Raw genomic sequence first — 9,076 nt, 5'->3', positions numbered from 1 at the left:
GTCGGGGGGAGTTACCCTGGCCTGTCCCCGGGATGAAGCTGTTGCGGGGAGGGGAAGTGGTAAAAGCCCTGCCATAGGCTCTGCCCAAGCGGGTCAGGCCTGCGGGTCCAGGGCAGGAGCCCCTCAGCCTGGGCCCCTGCAAGGATGGGCACTTAGGGATTCCTCTGGCTGGAACTCCGCCCCAGCTCCTGCCCCTGCCTTGTGGCTTGGGGCTGGCCACTCTCCCAGACAGTCTCGAGGCAGGTGTGGCCTTGGCCTTGGAGTGGGGAGAAAGGGAAACCTGTTTCTGGCAGCTGCCTGCCCTGGGTGGGCCTGGAGGTTCTGGGGCCTGCCCCCGAGTGCCCTGTCTGGGATGGACAGGCCAGCTGGGAGGCTTAATGTGACTACTTGCCGGGAAGGGGCTGGGTAGCCCTGGGACACTGCCCCGGGGGTGGGAGGCAGGGGGTGCGAGCCAGGGGATGCGACAGCTGTATCTTCCAAGGCCATTGGTCACAGGACAGCTGGTATCTCATCTGGGCTCCACCCACAGCCCCAGGCCGCTGCTCTGCTCATAACCTTCAAGACCCAGATATGGCCCCATAGTGCACCCAGAGCTGAGTGCCAGAGTAGGGGTTGTTGAGGGTCAAGAAACGACTTCTGGAAGAAGTGCCAGGAGAGGCTGTGGCCAGTGGGGGTTCAGGGACACAGACCCCTGGGCCGAGCAGCAGGGGCCCAGGAAATGAGGCTGCCCTTGCTCTGTTGGCTCAGGAAGTTCTTACTAAGGTCTAACCGGAAGCCACTGGATTGAGTGGAATCATGACCCTGAGCTCCAGGAGAGGGATCCCCTGGTTTCAGCAGAGAACAGGAAGGTCAGCAAGGCAGGGAGAGAAGCCACAGGGAATACCTGATGTTTGGCTTGGCAGCCCCGCCCCCAACACTCCTGCCAGGTCTGTGGCCTCTCCTTGGTGGGCGTGGGGACTGTTTTTAAATTTTTATTGATTTCAGAGAGGAAGGGAGAGGGAGATAGAAACATCAGTGATGAGAGAAAATCATTGATTGGCTGCCTCCTGCACGCCCCAGGAATCTGCTTCCTATGTGCCTCTGACCCCGGGCAAGTTCCCGGGATCCCTCTGGCCCGGCTTCCCCGTCTGTGAGGAGGAAGCAGCGTCCGTCCGGGACCTGGAGGGGTGTGGGATTGGGACAACAAGTTGTGCCTAACGCGCTGCCTGCAAAAAGGGCAGAGAGTCCAAGTGAGGATCAAGGAGTTGGCATCTCCCCCGAGCCAGAGCTGTTGGCTGGGGGACCCTGGGGTGCCTACAGCTCCTGCCAGGCTAGCTCTCCCTCTGGAATCCCGTCAATGCGGTGGGGACTCGAGGCTCTATTGCAGCCCCCGGCCTGGCCTCCGCCTGCTCCCCACAGGCTGGGAAAGTCCCGAGGAGAGGCCCTCTCCCAGCTTCCCTGGCGTGTGGGAGGCTTCGCGAGCCGAACTTCCCAGGGTGAGCTCACTCCGCTGCCCACCCCTTAAACATACCCCGCTGCCACGACTTACGATTTTCCTGCTTTGCTGACCTGATGGATGGATGGATGTGTTTTGCTTATCTTATTTTTTCTTTTCTTTTAAAAATATATATATTTGTTTATTGATTTCAGAGAGGAAGGGAGAGAGAGATGGAAACATCAATGATGAGAGAGAATCATTGATGGGCTGCCTCCTGCACGCCCCCTAGCCTACAACCCGGGCATGTGCCTTGACCTGGCTCATAGGTCCACACTCAACCACTGAGCCATGCCGGCCGGGCTGCTTACCTTCTTGATCACCATCTTGGGACAATATGACTGAAGCCCAGAGAAGGCAATGGTCCAGGCCCCAGATTCAATTCTAAACACTTCAGATTTTTTATTTTTTATTTTATTTATTTTTTAAAAATATATTTTATTGATTTTTACAGAGAGGAAGGGAGAGGGATAGAGAGTTGGAAACATCGATGAGAGAGAAACATCCATCAGCTGCCTCCATCGATGAGAGAGAAACATCCATTAGCTGCCTCCTGCACACCTCCTACTGGGGATGTGCGCGCAACCAAGGTACATGCCCTTGACCAGAATCGAACCTGGGACCTTTCAGTTCGCAGGCCGACGCTCCATCCACTGAGCCAAACCGGTTAGGGCTATTTTTTTCTCTTTTATTGATGAGAGAGAGAGAGAGGGAGAGGAAGAGGGAGATGGATTTGTTGTCCCACCTACCCACGCATTCATTGGTTGATTCCTGTATATGCCCTGACCAGGGATTGAACTAAACATTTCAGATTTTTTTTCTGATTGTAACATTTTGTTCATATTGTGGAGGGCGAAAAAGTATTGAAGCCCCCACTGAGGGATGCTGGGTACCGTTCCTTTATGGAGACCCTAGAAGACCCCGAGAAGATAGGCCAAGATATTCAGAGTGGAGGTTCCCCTCTTCTGGGGAGGGGGCGTTGCTCCTGCAGGAGGGGCCTGCCTGAGGGCAGCTGGGGCAAGAGCAGCAGGAGACCTGGCCGCCAGGGTTCTCGGTAGCCCCACTCCCCCAGCCTCGGTGCGGGCGCCCCTGGAGGCTGAGCTGGGGTGTCCCTGTGGCAGCCTCCGTGTGGCCTGGACGGTGTGCCCTCGCGTTGGTTGGTTCACGGTGCTGATCCCGGCAGCTCTCGCCCAGGGAGCCCCGGGCAGATCCGATTGGCAGCAGCTCTGGGCCCAAGAGGAGGAAAGTGCCGTCGGCTCCCAGCAGGTGGCGCCAGAGGCCGGAGCAAACCTGCCAGCGGTGGGCGGGGCTGACCAGTAGGCCTGTGGGCGGGGCCTCAGGGCCCGCGGGTGGGGAACTGGGTCTGGTTTTCTCTTGCTCAGCATCGCAGCCCAGACCCTGACGGCAGTGGGGCGAGTGCAGCCGGGGCTCCGAGCCTGCTCTTCGCCTGGACGTTGTCCATCGGGAGGGAAGCCGCAGGGAATAGGAGGGGCGAGTCTGGAGGGCTCCGCTCCTGGGGCCACTCCAGCGAACCTCGAAATTAGATGTATGTGGGCGGGAGCTATAAGGACTGGAACTTTGCACACTCCGTGGCCTTAGCTTTTTCTTTAAACATATTTTTACTGATTTCAGAGAGGAAGGGAGAGGGAGAGAGAGAGAAACATCAGCGATGGGAGAGAATCATTGATCGGCTGCCTCCTGCACGCCTCCCACTGGGGTCGGAGCCCGAAACCCGGGCCTGTGCCCTGACTGGGAATCGAACTATGACCCCGTGGTTCATAGGTCAATGCTCAACCACTGAGCCGTGCTGCTGGGCTGCATGCCTCCAGACTTCGTGTGGGCGGCGGCCAGAGGCGGGCCTGCACACATCAGCCCTCCAGGCCTGGCTCCCCAAGCCTCCCCTTCCTCCATCCTGAGACCTCCTGAGGCCAAAAGTGCTGTGGGATCTGGGGGGTGATGGAAGCCAGGCATCTCCAGGTGCATGGTGGGGCCCCCTCATCTGTGCTCTAGGGGAAGACATTTGCCACTAGAGACAGACAGGGACGGGGAGCAGATGCTCACTTTCTCGGGGTCGGCCCTGCAGGAGGGGCACCCTGAAGCCCAAGGGCACACCAGACATCAGGGAACATCCACTTGGCAGCGGGCTAGGCCTCCCGGGCCAGGTCTGCGGGTACAGTTGCCTTTTGTCCTGGTGTTAGCAGCTTCTGTGGAGGCCAAAGCCCAAGTTTGGAACTTGTTGAAATGTCAGGGAGTTCAGTCAGGCCAGTTCCCTTTCTTCCTTTCTTTCTTTCTTTCTTTCTTCCTTTCTTTCTTTCTTTCTTTCTTTCTTTCTTTCTTTCTTCCTTCCTTCCTTTCTTTTTAAAATATATATTTTATTGATTTCAGAGAGGAAGGGAGAGGGGAGAGAGAAACATCAATGATAATAGAGAATCAGGAGAGAGTGAAGATAGAAATATCAATGATGAGAATCATTGATTGACTACCTCCTACAGGTCTGGGACTGGGCCTGCAACCCAGGCATGTGCCCTTGACCAGAATCGAATCTGGGACTCTTCAATCCACAGGCTGAACCTCTAGCCCAGCGGTTCTCAACCTATGGGTCGCGACCCCTTTGGGGTCGAACGACCCTTTCACAGGGGTCGCCTAAGACCATCGGAAAACACATATATAATCACTATGCTTTAATTATGTTCAATTTGTAACAATGAGATTGGGGGTCACCACAACATGAGGAACTGTATTAAAGGGTGGCGGCTTAGGAAGGTTGAGAACCACTGCTAGCCACTGAGCCAAACCAGCCAGGGCCAGTTCCCTTTCTAGGGGTCACTCCCCTCAGCACGCCCCACTTCCCTCAGCACCTCTGAGGGAGGAGGTCTTAGAAGAGAAAGGTGAAGGAAGGGGCTGGCTCCAGCCAGTCCGGCAGGGAGGGGGCGGTCCTCTGAGAGGCGGCAGCAGCACCTCTGGGTGTGCCCGCAGGAGGGGGGGACCTGCTTTGTCCCGCATGAAGTCCCTCTCCCTCCGGGAACATGGGCCTGGTTGGGCCGGGCCCGGGGCTGGGCTGGGGGCATGCGAAAGGGCCTGGAGGAATACCGGGTAGAGGTGAGTGTCTGTGCCTTCTGGAGGCATCCACTGTGACCCCAATACCTCTGACTCAGCAACCACTGTGTCCCCCAAACAATGCCCTGGGTCCCAGGCAGCACCTCAGCTTCCTCTTATCCCGGCCTCCTCAGAGAAGCCCGGGGCCGGGTGAGGCTAGGAGAGGGACATAGCCACTCTGTGAGCCCCAAAAAGATCCTGGGAGAAAGTTGGGGGGTGGGGTGGGCTTGGTTGGGATCAGCCAAGATGCGGGGAGGGCTCAGCTGAGCACACGGCCTTTCTGCTCTGTTGGTGGCAAATGGAGGCTGCCGAGCTGGGCACTCGGTGATGACAGAGCAAACCAGCCCTGTCAACCATCTGCTCTGCGTGGGGCCGAGGAGGAGCTCCGTGGGGAGGGGCCGTGGCCGGGCCGGAGACCCTGGCGGTCAAGGGTCTTCTCGGGAATGCGCCCGGGTTTGCAGGAATAGAGCCGCGAAGAGGTCAGGAGCGGCCCCTCTCGGACCCGTGGGACTGAGGGTGGAACCCTCCCCCTGGGCCGCCCACGCATGAGCTCATGTCTGAACCCGTCATCTGGGCTGGTTAGGAGAGGGCAAAGGGCATGGCTTCCTATGGGGCCTGCTCCCCACACTCTCACTCCCCATCCGTGGAGCAGGAGGTGGAGGGAACCCGTGGGGACTGGGGATGGGGCTGAGGCGGCATGTTCTACTTGATGGGGAGCACTGTGTGCCCCCGTCTCTCCTGCAAACAGCTCCTTGCGGGCAGGGCCCAGTCTTCCCTGGGCCTGGACTGAGTGGGCGTTGGAGGCCTGAGGGGGATGGGTGCACGCGGGGGGGGGGGGGGCGCGGGGGTGGGGGGAGAGGCAGAGCACGCCCTGGAGCCTGTCGGGGAGAGGCCAAGGGGGAGCAGCGTGTTTTGACTTGGACGCTTACACCTTGGGAGAAACCGTGGCTTCGTGGTTTTTTCTTTGTCATAACAGCGTGTGGGAAGCACACACACCGCTTAATAGCATGGGCCGCAATGGGGCCTTAATTAGCTTTTCCTGGGAAGCAAGTGATTGGGCCGGCCGGGTTAAGCTTCCTAAGTCAACCATTTCTGATTGATTTTTTTTTTTACTATTTTTCCCCCCACCATAATGCAAATTAAGGTCCTTTCCCGTTGCAAACAGGAAAAAGAAATTCAAGACCAAGGGCATCCAAGCCAATTTCTATACCTTTCCAAGCTTTTCCTTCCCTTTTTCCCTGTTCCCACCCAGGGGCCTGGGCCAGCTGAGGACCCTTGTACATGAGTGAGGTTGTCCAGGCCAGCCCGGGTTGGCGGTGTGGGGGGCTGTGCCAAGCCGGCACAGCCAGGTTCAAGAGCCTGAGAGGGGGCGGTGAAGGATGGAGAAAAGACAGACAAGAGAAGAAAGCTGGGTCAGGGTGGGACGCTGTCCTCTCTGATGGAGAGCTAGCGACAGCGCCACGGCCTGCAAGCCGTGGGTTTCGAATCCACTCAGTTACATGCACCTGATCAAGCCTGTTTACTGCACCTCCCGCAGCCCACATCACTCAGCCATGTGGCCCACAGGTTCGGACCATCAGGCCAAGCTCACAACCATAGCCTTTGGCTGTCATGGTGCCGGGAGGGCTTTGCCACGAGAGGACTGAGCCCTCTCATTAGTGCGAGGCTTGAACCTGTCCAAACGCTGTAGCCGCTCTCCACAGTGGGGGGTGTGGGGGGGGGACTGCTGAGCCCGACAGAGATTGGGCCCTGGTTTGTGGCCTCACACCAGCCCGAGGAGTGAGGACAGGGCGCCGAGCTTCTGAGTCGCTCCGCAGAGGCAGGTCCCAGCAGCACCACAACGAAAAGAAGCCCGGCCCAGCCCGGCCCGCGTGGCAGTGGTTGAGCATCAACCTCTGAACCAGAAGGTCACGGTTCGATTCCCAGTCAGGGGCGTGCAGGAGGCAGCCGATCAATGATTCTCTCTCATCATGGATGTTTCTCTCTCTCCCTCCCTTCCTTTCTGAAATCAATAAAAATATATTAAAAAATAAAATAAAAAGAGCCCAGAGCTCAAGGGGCCCAGTAGAAGGGACCAGCTCTCCAGCTCCCAGCTTGTCTGAAGAGCCCGAAGCCCATGGCATCCATCATCCGGAGCCGTCCTGTCACCCTTCCTCATCTGTCCCACCTCGCTCTGCCTCCTCTTCCTGCCTGCAAAGCTTGCCATTCCTCTTCATCACGTGGCACCACATCCTCGGAGCCTGGTCCTCCCTCTGGAGGTCACCGCGCTGAGCAGCAGCCCAGGGCGAACTGAGCTGTGTGGGGCAGCAGGGAAGCCCTGGCGTCGGCACTCTGCCCCTCTCCGGCTGCGGGTGCACCCACACGTGGCCCAGCGGGCGTCCAGGTGCCGCTCTGGGGGCCCTGCATCTCTGCATCCGCCCGAGATCTGCCTTCCAATGACCAGCCGTTGCCACCAATCCCAGGCGTGAGCGCTTCCCCTACTGAGTCCATCTTCTCTCTGAGTCCGTTCTCCCTCTGGTCGTCCACGGGGGTTTGAGAGCACAGACCAGAGCAGAGAGTGGATGTGTGTCCATCCATATAGAGAACCCAGCCCACCCACCAGCCCCCGAGGCCATGCGAAGGCCACCCCAGGGATTAAAACGAGTCGGACAAGGTCCTGGCTTGGGGAGCCCCTACTCTAGGCCAAGAGGAAGCAAGTCACCCCTGGAATAGTGAATAGAATTGGGAGGCTTGATCAGAGCCCCAGACAGCCCGAGGCCAGCACCACCCCTGGCCAGCGGGGGTTCCGGGCTGAACGCTGCGGGTGGAGAGGGACAGGGCGGGCATCTGCCTGGGGTGCTTTGCGGAGGAAGTGGAACCGAGACTTGGGAAGAAGGCAGGGGCACCACTAACCCCCACCTCCGGGCCCCACTGTGCTATGTCCTTTGTCACCCAGCAGCAGAGACCCTGGAAGTCTGCTAACAGCCAGGAACCCACTCCGAGGAGGGCCGCGCCCCAGGCCCACTGGCTGGGTAGAGCTAATTACGCACGGGAACCAGCGGCCTGCTGATTTAAGTCTATGGGAAGCCGTAGCTCCGGGGCTTCTCAGGAAACAGAACCTCCCCTCCCCCTTTCCAGTAGCCCAACCCACACTGACGGGTGTCTATGAAGCCAGAGGAGTCTGGGTTGGGTCAAGGTCAGGTCAAGGCTGCCGTAGTGGCTGTGTGCTTGTTCTTCCTCAGGAGAAGAGGTGTGGCCCTAAACCCCCCAAATCCAAGATCACCCACCAGAGAGACAACGGATCACAGAGTTGGTCATCTGTATGCCGGACCCTTGTTCTTGACCCGTATCAGCCATTCCACCCGCACAGCCCCCATGTCCGAGGGGCGAATGTCATCATGACTTTGCCGGCTAGGAAATGAGGCTTGGGAGCCTACACCAGTCGCCAGGGTCCCGGGTGGGAAGTGGCAGGGCTGAGACGGGAGGTCCTCGCGGAGCCTGGCTGCGCTCACGGAGTCACAGCGAGGGCCATCCCGACGCAGGCAGCGGGCTCTCCTCTTCCGGGGGCAGCGCGTCCAGGCTGCACGGGAGCTCCATCCCGGAGGCTGGGAGCAGCAGCGGGGCGCACGGGGACAGCCAGCTAAGGTCTGGCCACCGGCCTGGCCTGCGGTGTCCCCGGGTCCCTCCAGGCCGGGCTGGAACGCAGCCTCCCGCCTGGTCCCCTCGTCGCGGGAGCGTTGCCTGGGTTTGGAGCTGGGTCCAAGTTTACTCCAGTTCTCCTGCGCAGCCTGATGGGTGACGCCAGGGAGAGTGTGGGATCTCGCCTGAGTCTTCCAGGAACTGTTCTCCCTCAGGAATGCAGGCTGCGTGAGGAGCCCTGAGGCCGAGCATCCCGGGTCCGTGCCAACGCTGACGTCTGTACACGCGAGGTGACGGGAAATCATTGGACTCTAAGGCCGGTGCAGAGGCGGCCTCCTGGCCACACAGTCCCTGGGACCCGGGCTGCAGGCCTCCGAGGAAGGTCGGCTCCTGGGCCCCCTCCCAAGGTCAAGGTCACCGTCCCAGAGCCTGCACGGGCGCGTCCACCTTTTCCAGGGTCTCTTCCCGAGGCTGCTGTCCCGGAGGAGGCTCAGCGTGAACCCCAGATGGTTCCCAGCACCATCTGGACAGTCTTCCCTCCCGGCGGCCCATCACTCAGCCTCCTCTCCTCCGTCCTTTCATGACCTTGCCTCCCCTCAGCATCCTTCGAGGCCACACGTCCCCACGAAGCTGCCAGCTGCGACATGGGGGCACCCCAAGAAGAGCCCGCCGACCCCGCCTTCCGGTCTCAGGGTCTGTGCCCCGCCATCCCGGCTCGCTGGGCTGGGGGGTCCCGCCAACTCCCGCAGGGCTTCCGAGAGCGCCCGCCGGCCGCGTCGGCCTCGGAGGGCGGGCGCATGCGCGGACTCCGGAAGCCCGTTTCCCAGCGACCCCGCCGCGGGGCGCCCGGGACGCGGGTCCTCGGGGCCGGCGTGAGTGCGCGCGGGA

Source organism: Myotis lucifugus, unplaced genomic scaffold (genome assembly GCF_000147115.1).
Source record: "Myotis lucifugus unplaced genomic scaffold, Myoluc2.0 scaffold_999, whole genome shotgun sequence".
NCBI lineage: Eukaryota > Metazoa > Chordata > Mammalia > Chiroptera > Vespertilionidae > Myotis > Myotis lucifugus.
Note: the sequence above shows the minus strand (reverse complement) of the source record.